This window comes from Mauremys mutica, unplaced genomic scaffold (assembly GCF_020497125.1).
Source record: "Mauremys mutica isolate MM-2020 ecotype Southern unplaced genomic scaffold, ASM2049712v1 Super-Scaffold_100221, whole genome shotgun sequence".
NCBI lineage: Eukaryota > Metazoa > Chordata > Testudines > Geoemydidae > Mauremys > Mauremys mutica.
In genome coordinates, this window is record NW_025423291.1 from 68,580 (window position 1) to 83,237 (window position 14,658).

Genomic DNA, 14,658 nt, shown 5'->3' on the forward strand with positions numbered 1-14,658 from the left:
TTGACATTTGAAAATTATAGAAAAAAAATCAGGAAAAATAAGAGACTAGAGAGTCAACAATTTTAGGAAAAACGAGGGAATCTCCTTGGGTTTGACGGTCCTGTGTGGTGAGGGGAGAGAAAAGGGGGAGAACTAGAGAGACTTGTTACCAGTGCTGGGGAGGGAAGTGGCACAGACAGGAGAAGGATGCAGGTATCTCCCCCCCCCGACTCACACACACTCTCCCCCTGGACTTTCCCGGCTGCACAGAGACCGTTCAACCCCCACCTGCCCCACTGCCCTTCCCCCGCCTGCAGCTCCGGCTTCTCCCCGCCCGCCCCCGCCAGCCACACAACGGGGAACCCCCGGGCCCCAGGCTCTGGCCCCACCTGGAGCCCAGCGGGGCTGGGGGCAGATCCTTGCTGCAGCGGAGAACAGCGGCTCCGCTCTGGCCCGGGCGGCTCCAGCGCTGCTGGCAGCACGTGGCCACCAGGGAGCAGCTGCACCGCCCGGCCTCCTGCGTCACAATGTGCCAGAGCCCCGCCCCCAGGAGCTGCCCCGCCCCCGGGCTGTGCCAGAGCCACGCCCCCAGGAGCTGCCCCGCCCCCGGGCTGTGCCAGAGCCCTGCCCCCAGGAGCTGCCCCGCCCCCGGGCTGTGCCAGAGCCCCGCCCCCAGGAGCTGCCCCATGTCCCATCTCTGGGCTTTGTTCTCCTGCCTCCTTCTTCCCAGCACCCACCGCTCCCAGCTGCTCCCTTCCTGTGTCTGCAAACACACCCTCGCACCCGGGGCGGGCTGCAGCGCTCGCTGGGGCTGTCTCCAGTGGCTGAAGTTGCCTCCATCTCTGCTTCACCTGGGGGCGGGGGGAGGGACAAAGAGAGGAGATCGTCCCAGGGTGTGAAAGCAGAATTAGGGGGCTGGGAAAGAAGGACTGTTTGAAAAGGAGGGTTTTTGCGAGGGCAGGGGAGGTCAGTCTTGTATTGGACCAGCTTCCGGTGGGGAGAGAGAGAGCGAGAGAGAAGCGACACGCAAGCTGCGCTCTTTCCCCAGCAGCAGGTGCGCCACGTCCTCTCTCTGCTGGCCTGGCTGCCCGGGACGGGACCCGGCTACCACTACAGGGCAGGCAAGAGCGGCGGCCCGGGCGGGCAGGGGGAGGGGCCCGAGCGGAGGGGCGGAGCCGCGTGAGCAGGTATGCAGATCTGTGTGCGAGCAGAGCATCGTGGGAGCGGACGCAGGCTGCCAGGCAGGGCCCGACTTTGGCACCGGGAGCTCGGCGTGGGGAAGGGACGGTCTCCGGGGGACGCATCGGGGCAGCTGTCGGCAGTGGGGGCCGGTGTGGGCGAGGCCGGCGGTCGGTCCGCCCCATGTGCGGGGCGAGCGAGGGCGGGCGGCGGCCGGGCAGCAGGAACTCATACTTACCTGGCAGGGGAGATACCATGATCACGAAGGTGGTTTTCCCAGGGTGAGGCTCATCCATTGCACTGCGGGTGTGCTGACCCCTGCGATTTCCCCAAATGCGGGAAACTCGACTGCATAATTTGTGGTAGTGGGGGACTGCGTTCGCGCTCTCCCCTGCTGATTGGTTTGAACAACAGACAACTGACAGTGGGCTGTTTAGGCTTAGTGCACTGCAAAGCAGACTCTCAGGAAAGCAGTTGTTATTCTGGGCCTTTGGGAGTGCTCTTTTCCACAGGCCCTGTACTTCTAGGTATCTTTGTCACACGTTCCTCCTTGTAAGCAAAGCTCAGCTCTGAAACTTTACTTGGGTCTCTCTGTGTTCTTGGCTTTCCCTGGTCTTTTGCAGCTGATCTGCTCTCTAGTCTGCTTTTGGGGGGCTTGGACCGGTGCTTTCCTTGGCTCTAAGGGGACCTGCCTGCCTGCCTGCCTGCTCTGCTCCTTTCCCTGCTTGTAGCTTCTTACCCGGCCCTTCTTCTCGGGCTCTTCCTCCTTTGACGGGAGGACGGCCTGTCCAAAACGCCTGTCCCACCAGGTCTCCTCGTCCAACAGGCAGCCTCGCCCCCTGCCCTGGGGCCGCTTTGGCTTTCGCTGTCTGTTCTTGTCTCTTGGTGGCCACCCTGTCTGTGCTACGGAGACTAGGCTGTCACAACCCCATGCTGGAGGAGGGCTTTCCGTCGCTTGAGGCCCACCCACCGCCTGCCCGAATGCCCTTTAGCTACGCTGCGGGTTAGGGCGGCGTGGCCGTGTCGCCCAGGAGCGGGTTTTCCCTTTTGCACACCTCTGACGGACGGAGCTGTTTTGACTTAACTGTTCAGCACGCACCGACCCTCGGGCCTGGGCTGCACGGGGAACGTAAATCGGCGCGGCTACATCAGTCCGCGCCTTGGTCGGAAGAATTCTTCCGTCGACCTAGCTCCCGCCTTTCGGGGAGGTGGATGGCCGGCACCAACGAGGAAAACCCTCTCCAGGACCCTTCTCCGGGAACAGTGCCCTTCCGTTTGGGGAGATTATGCTGCTTTAAAAAAGAGAAATTGTTTAACTGCCTTTCTCTGAGGCAAGGTTGACTTTGTATTGCTTCCCTCGTGGCTCCTTATAGCAGTTGTGTTCTGAAATCTTTAGGGTTTGACTTCATTTATGATGAAATCTTGCTGTAACTTTATTCTAATTTTCAATGAGTAACTAGACCTGAGCTGTTTGGCGTGTTAGTGGAGGATTGTTTAAAAACCTGGGATTCCACTTTCGGCTGCCTTTCCATTACATTTCCTCTGAAAGCCCACCGAAAGCCTCCACTTCCCACATAACTCTCTCAAACCTGCAGTCATCAGGCATACAGAAGATGCTTACAGTTTCACTCCATACGAGTCCAGTTCCTTGCTGTTTCCTGTCTAACCACTGCACACATATGGTATCCCCTCCCTACCCGGAGCTGCTTCCTGGCTTTTCCGCTCAGGGCAGGAAAACGAGAATGGAGAGGTAAGCTGTGCAGGGAACTCTTCCTCAGCTCGCACTCCACCCCCCAAAGGGCCTTTCGAGGTCTTCTACGGACTTCAGGTTTCATTTGATTTCCAAGGTTTATGGGCTCATTAATTAGCCATCTCTCCTAATGCAGGGATCCTACGGGTCAGACCAAAGATCGATGGCCCAAAAGAGCTAAGAAACAGAAATAAAGGTGAGAGCTAGGCGTTACATTCAGATGAGAATCCAGAATCTGACTGTGCCCTGGCATGTTCAACGCTGCCGAAAAGAAGGAGCTCGTCAGGTCCCTCTGCTAGCACCCAAATCTGGTGGCTAGTCGGTCTGCTGGGAAATAAGGAAAAGGAAAAGAATTAAAGGAGTCAGGCAATAACAAGGAAATGAAAAGGTTTGTTGAACGGGTTCTGTCTGATTGACTGTCTTCCCAGCTACCCGTCCAAGTTAAAGACCTAGCCCAGTATCCTGTCTGCTGACAGCAGCCAATGCCAGGTGCCCCCTACTATACTTTTTTCATACTATAGAAAAGCTTCAGCCAGTGACACCAGCTCAGGGAGCACTCTTCTGTTTTTCTCACAGCAGGCAACAGCCTTGCCAAAGCAAAGCCTTAAAAAATTGGCTACAAACTCATCAACATTCCTCTCCATGGAAATCTTTAGTAAAAGGCAAAAGATTTATACGAACTGAAGAGAAAGCAGAGTATGTAGAACTCGTGGCAGAGGCGCTGCCGGGGCAACCGCCTACGCTCCCAAAAGTCAGGGTGACTACTCTCCCAGCCCGCTACACCGCTAGCTTTCAGAGGAAATGGAATTGAACCGATTGGCAGCCCGAGTTGGATCATCGAAACCGGGGACACAGGGAGCAAAACCAGCCCCTCGACCAGGGACTCGCTTCGCTGCACGCAATGCACTGTGGCTATGCAAATAAGATGCTCCGGCCGTCTCCGGCGCTCAAAGGAGTCTTTTCTCCGGGCTGCCTCTGCTCCTTCCCCGGCTGGGCGGAGATTGGGATGGGGCAGCTGCTCTCCTGAGACAGTCCCGCTGATGCCCAGGCGCATGGAGGACGGAGCCCGGACGAGAAGCCAGAGGGCACTTGGCCCACAGCTCAAACCCGGAGCAAACGCACACACTTTGCAAAGTAACAGGAGCCGGGATCTCGCACATGAGATTCTATCTGCCGGCCGGGGTGCGACCCCGCGTTGTACCTGCTGCTTGGTCTGCCTCTGCTGCAAAGTAGCTCGCCTCGCTCAGATCCTTGGGGTTCGCTGAGCTGCAGCTCACCTTGATACACGGGAACAGCTTCAAATCATGGAATATCAGGGTTGGAAGGGACCTCAGGAGGTCATCTAGTCCAACCCAATCCCCAACTAAATCATCCCAGCCAGGGCTTTGTCAAGGCTGACCTTAAAAACCTCTCAGGAAGGAGATTCCACCACCTCCCTAGGGAACCCATTCCAGTGCTTCACCACCCTCCTAGTGAAAAAGGGTTTTCCTAAGATCCAACCTAAACCTTCCCCACCGCAACTTGGGACCATTGCTCCTCGTTCTGTCATCTGGTGCCCCTGAGAACAGTCTAGATCCATCCTCTTTGGAACCCCCTTTCAGGTAGTTGAAAGCAGCGATCAACTCCCCCCTCATTCTTCTCTTCTGCAGACTAAACAATCCCAGTTCCCTCAGCCTCTCCTCATAAATCATGTCTTCCAGCCCCCTAATCACTTTTGTTGCCCTATGCTGGACTCTTTTCAGTTTTTCCACATCCTTCTTGCAGTGTGGGGCCCAAAACCGGACACGGTACTCCAGATGAGGCCTCACCAACGTCGAAGAGAAGGGAACGACCACATCCCTCGATCTGCTGGCAATGCCCCTACGTATACAGTCCAAAATGCCGTTAGCCTTCTTGGCAACAAGGGCACACTGTCGACTCATATCCAGCTTCTCGTCCACTGTAACCCCTAGGTCCTTTTCTGCAGAACTGCTGCCTAGCCATTCGGTCCCTAGTCTGGAGCAGTGCACGGGATTCTTCCGTCCTAAGTGCAGGACCGGGCACTTGTCCTTGTTGAACCTCATCAGGTTTCTTTCGGCCCAATCCTCCAATTTGTCTAGGTCCCTCTGTAGCCTATCCGTACCCTCCAGCGTATCGACCGCTCCTCCCAGTTTAGCGTCATCTGCAAACTTGCTGAGAGTGCAGTCCACACCATCCTCCAGATCCTTAACGAAGATATTGTACACAACCGGCCCCAGGACCGAGCCTTGGGGCACGCCGCTTGAGACCGGCTGCCAATTAGACGTGGAGCCATTGATCACTACCCGTTGAGCCCGAGGACCTAGCCAGCTTATAGTCCACCTTATAGTCCATTCATCCAGCCCAAACTTCTTGAACTTGCCGACAAGAATACTGTGGGAGACCGTATCAAAAACTTTGCTAAAGTCAAGGAAGAACACATCCATTGCTTTTCCCTCATCCACAGACCCAGTTCTCTCCTCACAGAAGGCAATTAGGTTAGTCAGGCGTGACTTGCCCTTGCTGAATCCATGCTGACCGCTCCTGATCACTTGCCTCTCCTCTAAGTGCTTCAGAATTGATTCCTTGAGGACCTGCTCCATGATTTTTCCAGGGACTGAGGTGAGGCTGACTGGCCTGTAGTTCCCCGGATCCTCCTTCTTTCTTCCCTCTTTTAAAGATGGGCACTACATTAGCCTTTTCCCAGTCATTTGGGACCTCCCCCAATGGCCATGAATTTTCAAAGATAATGACCTGTGGCTCTGCAATCACACCCGCCAACTCCTTTAGCACCCTCGGATGCAGCGCATCCGGCCCCATGGATTTGTGCTCATCCAGCTTTTCTAAATAGTCCCGAAGCACTTCTTTCTCCACAGAGGGCTGGTCACCTCCTCTCCATGCTGTGCTGCCCAGAGCAGCAGTCTGGGAGCTGATTTTGTTCGTGAAGACAAAATCACGAAGGGGGAGGGTGGGGAAGCATTGAGTACATTAGCTTTTTCCACATCCTCTGTCACAAGGTCGCCTCCCTCATTCTGTAAGGGGCCCACACTTTCCTTGACTTTCTTCTTGTTGCTAACATCCCTGAAGAAACCCTTCTTGTTGTTACTCTTAACATCTCTTGCTAGCTGCAACTCCAAGCGTGAGTTGCCCTTCCTGATTTCACTCCTGCGTGCCTGAGCAATATTTTTATACTCCTCCCTGGTCATTTGTCCAATCTTCCACTTCTTCAAACGGCGCTGCCTGCCAGTGCACTCAGCCTCACTTGGCAGGTAACAAAAGGGATCGAGTGGCCGTCCAGTTTCTGGAGAGTGGCTGACAACACCCGACCTTCTGCCCTGAGGAGAAACTGACGTGAGACAAGGCAGGGGAGGTCATTCTTGTATTGGACCAACTTCCGGTGGGGAGAGAGCGAGAGAGAAGCGAAATGCAAGCTGCACTCTTTCCCTAGCAGCAGGTGGGCCACGTCGTCTCTCCGATGGCCTGGCTTCCCGGGACGGGACCCGCTTCAACTTAGATAATTTTTTACCTCAAGGTTCCCAAGACACAGACAAGGTTTTCATCTCGAGGCCAAAAGACCAAAAACATCAAGACACTTGATCACGGCCTTGGATAGGCCAAGATTTAAAAGTTTATTAGAAAATATTTGAAAATGAACGATACAGAGAGTTGAAACGTCAGATATTGGTCATCGGGGGGTGACATACAGAGTATAGGGGGATGCTAGTACTTTAGGGTATTGGACAGCACATAACTTTTATACAGTGTGCAATGTCCCCAATGTGGGGTATACTGTGGGTGAGTTCAAGATACCTTCAGCAAGCAGTGAGGGTACATCACGCATACAACAGTTAAAGACAGTCATAGGTATAAATAAGCAAGCCAGGTAATGGGGATAGAATGACCCTCACATGGCAAAGTTAAGGTCTGTCGCACTCGATCTGAGCACTACACCCCATCTGAGCTCAAAGAGCTGAGCACGCAAGAGCGGCGGCCCGGGCGGGCAGGGGGAGGGGCCCGAGCGGAGGGGCGGAGCCGCGTGAGCAGGTATGCAGATCTGTGTGCGAGCAGAGCATCGTGGGAGCGGACGCAGGCTGCCAGGCAGGGCCCGACTTTGGCACCGGGAGCTCGGGGTGGGGAAGGGACGGTCTCCGGGGGCCGCGTCGGGGCAGCTGTCGGCAGTGGGGGCCGGTGTGGGCGAGGCCGGCGGTGGGGGCGCGGTGGTCCGCCCCGTGTGTTATAAGTGCGGGGCGAGCGAGGGCGGGCGGCGGCCGGGCAGCAGGAACTCATACTTACCTGGCAGGGGAGATACCATGATCACGAAGGTGGTTTTCCCAGGGTGAGGCTCATCCATTGCACTGCGGGTGTGCTGACCCCTGCGATTTCCCCAAATGCGGGAAACTCGACTGCATAATTTGTGGTAGTGGGGGACTGCGTTCGCGCTCTCCCCTGCTGATTGGTTTGAACAACAGACAACTGACAGTGGGCTGTTTAGGCTTAGTGCACTGCAAAGCAGACTCTCAGGAAAGCAGTTGTTATTCTGGGCCTTTGGGAGTGCTCTTTTCCACAGGCCCTGTACTTCTAGGTATCTTTGTCACACGTTCCTCCTTGTAAGCAAAGCTCAGCTCTGAAACTTTACTTGGGTCTCTCTGTGTTCTTGGCTTTCCCTGGTCTTTTGCAGCTGATCTGCTCTCTAGTCTGCTTTTGGGGGGCTTGGACCGGTGCCTTCCTTGGCTCTAAGGGGACCTGCCTGCCTGCCTGCCTGCTCTGCTCCTTTCCCTGCTTGTAGCTTCTTACCCGGCCCTTCTTCTCGGGCTCTTCCTCCTTTGACGGGAGGACGGCCTGTCCAAAACGCCTGTCCCACCAGGTCTCCTCGTCCAACAGGCAGCCTCGCCCCCTGCCCTGGGGCCGCTTTGGCTTTCGCTGTCTGTTCTTGTCTCTTGGTGGCCACCCTGTCTGTGCTACGGAGACTAGGCTGTCACAACCCCATGCTGGAGGAGGGCTTTCCGTCGCTTGAGGCCCACCCACCGCCTGCCCGAATGCCCTTTAGCTACGCTGCGGGTTAGGGCGGCGTGGCCGTGTCGCCCAGGAGCGGGTTTTCCCTTTTGCACACCTCTGACGGACGGAGCTGTTTTGACTTAACTGTTCAGCACGCACCGACCCTCGGGCCTGGGCTGCACGGGGAACGTAAATCGGCGCGGCTACATCAGTCCGCGCCTTGGTCGGAAGAATTCTTCCGTCGACCTAGCTCCCGCCTTTCGGGGAGGTGGATGGCCGGCACCAACGAGGAAAACCCTCTCCAGGACCCTTCTCCGGGAACAGTGCCCTTCCGTTTGGGGAGATTATGCTGCTTTAAAAAAGAGAAATTGTTTAACTGCCTTTCTCTGAGGCAAGGTTGACTTTGTATTGCTTCCCTCGTGGCTCCTTATAGCAGTTGTGTTCTGAAATCTTTAGGGTTTGACTTCATTTATGATGAAATCTTGCTGTAACTTTATTCTAATTTTCAATGAGTAACTAGACCTGAGCTGTTTGGCGTGTTAGTGGAGGATTGTTTAAAAACCTGGGATTCCACTTTCGGCTGCCTTTCCATTACATTTCCTCTGAAAGCCCACCGAAAGCCTCCACTTCCCACATAACTCTCTCAAACCTGCAGTCATCAGGCATACAGAAGATGCTTACAGTTTCACTCCATACGAGTCCAGTTCCTTGCTGTTTCCTGTCTAACCACTGCACACATATGGTATCCCCTCCCTACCCGGAGCTGCTTCCTGGCTTTTCCGCTCAGGGCAGGAAAACGAGAATGGAGAGGTAAGCTGTGCAGGGAACTCTTCCTCAGCTCGCACTCCACCCCCAAGGGCCTTTCGAGGTCTTCTACGGACTTCAGGTTTCATTTGATTTCCAAGGTTTATGGGCTCATTAATTAGCCATCTCTCCTAATGCAGGGATCCTACGGGTCAGACCAAAGATCGATGGCCCAAAAGAGCTAAGAAACAGAAATAAAGGTGAGAGCTAGGCGTTACATTCAGATGAGAATCCAGAATCTGACTGTGCCCTGGCATGTTCAACGCTGCCGAAAAGAAGGAGCTCGTCAGGTCCCTCTGCTAGCACCCAAATCTGGTGGCTAGTCGGTCTGCTGGGAAATAAGGAAAAGGAAAAGAATTAAAGGAGTCAGGCAATAACAAGGAAATGAAAAGGTTTGTTGAACGGGTTCTGTCTGATTGACTGTCTTCCCAGCTACCCGTCCAAGTTAAAGACCTAGCCCAGTATCCTGTCTGCTGACAGCAGCCAATGCCAGGTGCCCCTTACTATACTTTTTTCATACTATAGAAAAGCTTCAGCCAGTGACACCAGCTCAGGGAGCACTCTTCTGTTTTTCTCACAGCAGGCAACAGCCTTGCCAAAGCAAAGCCTTAAAAAATTGGCTACAAACTCATCAACATTCCTCTCCACGGCAATCTTTAGTAAAAGGCGAAAGATTTATACGAACTGAAGAGAAAGCAGAGTATGTAGAACTCGTGGCAGAGGCGCTGCCGGGGCAACCGCCTACGCTCCCAAAAGTCAGGGTGACTACTCTCCCAGCCCGCTACACCGCTAGCTTTCAGAGGAAATGGAATTGAACCGATTGGCAGCCCGAGTTGGATCATCGAAACCGGGGACACAGGGAGCAAAACCAGCCCCTCGACCAGGGACTCGCTTCGCTGCACGCAATGCACTGTGGCTATGCAAATAAGATGCTCCGGCCGTCTCCGGCGCTCAAAGGAGTCTTTTCTCCGGGCTGCCTCTGCTCCTTCCCCGGCTGGGCGGAGATTGGGATGGGGCAGCTGCTCTCCTGAGACAGTCCCGCTGATGCCCAGGCGCATGGAGGACGGAGCCCGGACGAGAAGCCAGAGGGCACTTGGCCCACAGCTCAAACCCGGAGCAAACGCACACACTTTGCAAAGTAACAGGAGCCGGGATCTCGCACATGAGATTCTATCTGCCGGCCGGGGTGCGACCCCGCGTTGTACCTGCTGCTTGGTCTGCCTCTGCTGCAAAGTAGCTCGCCTCGCTCAGATCCTTGGGGTTCGCTGAGCTGCAGCTCACCTTGATACACGGGAACAGCTTCAAATCATGGAATATCAGGGTTGGAAGGGACCTCAGGAGGTCATCTAGTCCAACCCAATCCCCAACTAAATCATCCCAGCCAGGGCTTTGTCAAGGCTGACCTTAAAAACCTCTCAGGAAGGAGATTCCACCACCTCCCTAGGGAACCCATTCCAGTGCTTCACCACCCTCCTAGTGAAAAAGGGTTTTCCTAAGATCCAACCTAAACCTTCCCCACCGCAACTTGGGACCATTGCTCCTCGTTCTGTCATCTGGTGCCCCTGAGAACAGTCTAGATCCATCCTCTTTGGAACCCCCTTTCAGGTAGTTGAAAGCAGCGATCAACTCCCCCCTCATTCTTCTCTTCTGCAGACTAAACAATCCCAGTTCCCTCAGCCTCTCCTCATAAATCATGTCTTCCAGCCCCCTAATCACTTTTGTTGCCCTATGCTGGACTCTTTTCAGTTTTTCCACATCCTTCTTGCAGTGTGGGGCCCAAAACCGGACACGGTACTCCAGATGAGGCCTCACCAACGTCGAAGAGAAGGGAACGACCACATCCCTCGATCTGCTGGCAATGCCCCTACGTATACAGTCCAAAATGCCGTTAGCCTTCTTGGCAACAAGGGCACACTGTCGACTCATATCCAGCTTCTCGTCCACTGTAACCCCTAGGTCCTTTTCTGCAGAACTGCTGCCTAGCCATTCGGTCCCTAGTCTGGAGCAGTGCACGGGATTCTTCCGTCCTAAGTGCAGGACCGGGCACTTGTCCTTGTTGAACCTCATCAGGTTTCTTTCGGCCCAATCCTCCAATTTGTCTAGGTCCCTCTGTAGCCTATCCGTACCCTCCAGCGTATCGACCGCTCCTCCCAGTTTAGCGTCATCTGCAAACTTGCTGAGAGTGCAGTCCACACCATCCTCCAGATCCTTAACGAAGATATTGTACACAACCGGCCCCAGGACCGAGCCTTGGGGGCACGCCGCTTGAGACCGGCTGCCAATTAGACGTGGAGCCATTGATCACTACCCGTTGAGCCCGAGGACCTAGCCAGCTTATAGTCCACCTTATAGTCCATTCATCCAGCCCAAACTTCTTGAACTTGCCGACAAGAATACTGTGGGAGACCGTATCAAAAACTTTGCTAAAGTCAAGGAAGAACACATCCATTGCTTTTCCCTCATCCACAGACCCAGTTCTCTCCTCACAGAAGGCAATTAGGTTAGTCAGGCGTGACTTGCCCTTGCTGAATCCATGCTGACCGCTCCTGATCACTTGCCTCTCCTCTAAGTGCTTCAGAATTGATTCCTTGAGGACCTGCTCCATGATTTTTCCAGGGACTGAGGTGAGGCTGACTGGCCTGTAGTTCCCCGGATCCTCCTTCTTTCTTCCCTCTTTTAAAGATGGGCACTACATTAGCCTTTTCCCAGTCATTTGGGACCTCCCCCAATGGCCATGAATTTTCAAAGATAATGACCTGTGGCTCTGCAATCACACCCGCCAACTCCTTTAGCACCCTCGGATGCAGCGCATCCGGCCCCATGGATTTGTGCTCATCCAGCTTTTCTAAATAGTCCCGAAGCACTTCTTTCTCCACAGAGGGCTGGTCACCTCCTCTCCATGCTGTGCTGCCCAGAGCAGCAGTCTGGGAGCTGATTTTGTTCGTGAAGACAAAATCACGAAGGGGGAGGGTGGGGAAGCATTGAGTACATTAGCTTTTTCCACATCCTCTGTCACAAGGTCGCCTCCCTCATTCTGTAAGGGGCCCACACTTTCCTTGACTTTCTTCTTGTTGCTAACATCCCTGAAGAAACCCTTCTTGTTGTTACTCTTAACATCTCTTGCTAGCTGCAACTCCAAGCGTGAGTTGCCCTTCCTGATTTCACTCCTGCGTGCCTGAGCAATATTTTTATACTCCTCCCTGGTCATTTGTCCAATCTTCCACTTCTTCAAACGGCGCTGCCTGCCAGTGCACTCAGCCTCACTTGGCAGGTAACAAAAGGGATCGAGTGGCCGTCCAGTTTCTGGAGAGTGGCTGACAACACCCGACCTTCTGCCCTGAGGAGAAACTGACGTGAGACAAGGCAGGGGAGGTCATTCTTGTATTGGACCAACTTCCGGTGGGGAGAGAGCGAGAGAGAAGCGAAATGCAAGCTGCACTCTTTCCCTAGCAGCAGGTGGGCCACGTCGTCTCTCCGATGGCCTGGCTTCCCGGGACGGGACCCGCTTCAACTTAGATAATTTTTTACCTCAAGGTTCCCAAGACACAGACAAGGTTTTCATCTCGAGGCCAAAAGACCAAAAACATCAAGACACTTGATCACGGCCTTGGATAGGCCAAGATTTAAAAGTTTATTAGAAAATATTTGAAAATGAACGATACAGAGAGTTGAAACGTCAGATATTGGTCATCGGGGGTGACATACAGAGTATAGGGCAATTTTAGTTTTAAATGTTTATTAGAAAATGTTTAAGAATAGATAATACAGAGAGTTTGTAACATCAGTTACTGGTCATCAGGGGTGACATACAGAGTATAGGGGGATGCTAGTACTTTAGGGTATTGGACAGCACATAACTTTTATACAGTGTGCAATGTCCCCAATGTGGGGTATACTGTGGGTGAGTTCAAGATACCTTCAGCAAGCAGTGAGGGTACATCACGCATACAACAGTTAAAGACAGTCATAGGTATAAATAAGCAAGCCAGGTAATGGGGATAGAATGACCCTCACATGGCAAAGTTAAGGTCTGTCGCACTCGATCTGAGCACTACACCCCATCTGAGCTCAAAGAGCTGAGCACGCAAGAGCGGCGGCCCGGGCGGGCAGGGGGAGGGGCCCGAGCGGAGGGGCGGAGCCGCGTGAGCAGGTATGCAGATCTGTGTGCGAGCAGAGCATCGTGGGAGCGGACGCAGGCTGCCGGGAACCAGCTCAGGGTACAGTATAGCACATGCATGCAGTGGTTAGACAAGCAACAGCAAGGAACTGGGCTGGTATGGAGCGGAAGTTCTGTGGGAAGGAACCGAAAAGAGAACCGGGGCTGTGGTACAGCGCTTGCATACACTTTCTTCGGCCTTTTTTGCTGGAAGAGTTAGCAGAGCGGGATTGCTAGTCACAGGTCAGTGGGCGGGTTTATGCAAATTCTGGACTCTGGGACCACAGGGGGCACATGACTATTGCAGCACATGCACCCCCTCTGCAACTAACGTTTGCTATCTCACTCCATACCAACACACCTTTCACACCTCAGGACCAAAATACACCGTGAAAGAGATCTAACGGCATAAGCTTAGGGGGAAGCAACTGCAGCACTAACAACAATTTTAAGAGATTCAAAACCGCCTCTGTCATTCCACACCAGGGACAGCAGAAAGGCAGGGCCGGCTCTAGACCCCAGCGCGCTAAGCAGGCGTGTGGGGCGGCATTTCGTGTCAGGACGGCATTTGGTTCCTGTGGACCTTCAGTAGTCATGCCTGCAGGAGGTCCACCGGAGCCCCGGTCCCCTCTTCCCGCGGCTCCGCTTGAGCTCCCGCAGGCATGACTGCGGCGGGTGCCCTGGTCCCGCGGCTTGGACGGAGCTCCTGCAGGCATTCCTACGGATGCTCCACTGGAGCCGCGGGACCAGCACACCCAGGGCCGGCTTTAGGAAGTGCGGGGCCCAATTCGAACATTTTCGGCGGGGCCCCGGCAGGGATGACTAAAAAAAAAAAACATGTAAAAAAAAGCCTTTCATTTCTTAGCAACCGGTTCCTTGTAAAAAGTTCTGCTTTAAGGGATGTGCCACAGTATGTATTTTTTATACCAATAGGGTTACCATATGTCTGTATTTTTAAAAATTCCTCCCGGATGGCGATTTAAGAACCAAAAAGCTGGACATGTCCGGGAAAATACGGATGTACGTTAACCCTACCTAAAGTTCTTTTTTAAAAAGATGGGCCTGAACTAGAAATGAGCTCTGTTTCACATGTGTGGGTCCCCACCACGCCCTGGGGGTGTGCTAGAGTGACCAGATGTCCAGATTTTATAGGGACAGTCCCGATTTGGGGGTCTTTTTCTTATATAGGATCCTACTACCCCCCACCCCTGTTCCAATTTTTCACACTTGCTGTCTGGTCACCCTAGCGTGTGCACATGTGTGGGTCCTAGCTGTTCCCTGCCCCTCTCATTGAAGCAGGTGTGCAGGGTTACTGCCCTGGGAACTGCAGGGCACCAGTGGACATGGGGCTGGCTGGAGGCAGGGCAGGGGCTGACTGGAGTTAGGGTCTGGCTGCAAGCAGGGCAAGGGGTGTGGGGCTGGCTGGAGACAGGGGGATGTGGGGTGGGCTGGCTGGCTTCAGGCAGGGCCGCAGGGGGGTGCGGCAAGTGTTGGCAGGCCTGGAGACAGAGGAGTGCGGGACTCGCTGGCTTCAGGCAGGGGCGTGTGGCAGGGGTTGTCTGGAGACAGGGCAGGAGGTGCGGGGCTGGTGTGGGCAGGGGCTGGCTGCAGGCAGGGCAGGGAGTGCGGGGCTGCAGGCAGGGGCTGGGTGCAGGCAGGGGGTGTGGGTACAGGGGGTACAGCCCACCCTGTACGGTAAGTGCCTCCTCCTCCTCCCTCCCCCATCAGGGTAGCAGCAGCAGCCGCAGCCTGGGGCTCGGGGGATATTTAAAGGGCCTGTGGCTCCCCTGCTTCCACC

At 54.4% G+C, this 14,658-nt stretch overlaps 4 non-coding genes across 4 annotated transcripts; 2 read left to right on the top strand and 2 right to left on the bottom strand.

The window, feature by feature from the left end:
• The first annotated feature begins 1,388 nt into the window (after window positions 1-1,388).
• LOC123360176 lies at window positions 1,389-1,552 on the top strand. Its single transcript, XR_006575975.1, has one exon. It is a non-coding gene; the product is annotated as a U1 spliceosomal RNA (small nuclear RNA).
• Window positions 1,553-3,492: 1,940 nt separating this feature from the next.
• Window positions 3,493-3,608, bottom strand: LOC123360178. The gene has a single exon (XR_006575977.1). It is a non-coding gene; the product is annotated as a U5 spliceosomal RNA (small nuclear RNA).
• Window positions 3,609-7,190: 3,582 nt separating this feature from the next.
• Window positions 7,191-7,354, top strand: LOC123360181. Its single transcript, XR_006575980.1, has one exon. It is a non-coding gene; the product is annotated as a U1 spliceosomal RNA (small nuclear RNA).
• Window positions 7,355-9,292: 1,938 nt separating this feature from the next.
• Window positions 9,293-9,408, bottom strand: LOC123360179. The gene has a single exon (XR_006575978.1). It is a non-coding gene; the product is annotated as a U5 spliceosomal RNA (small nuclear RNA).
• Window positions 9,409-14,658: the final 5,250 nt, after the last annotated feature.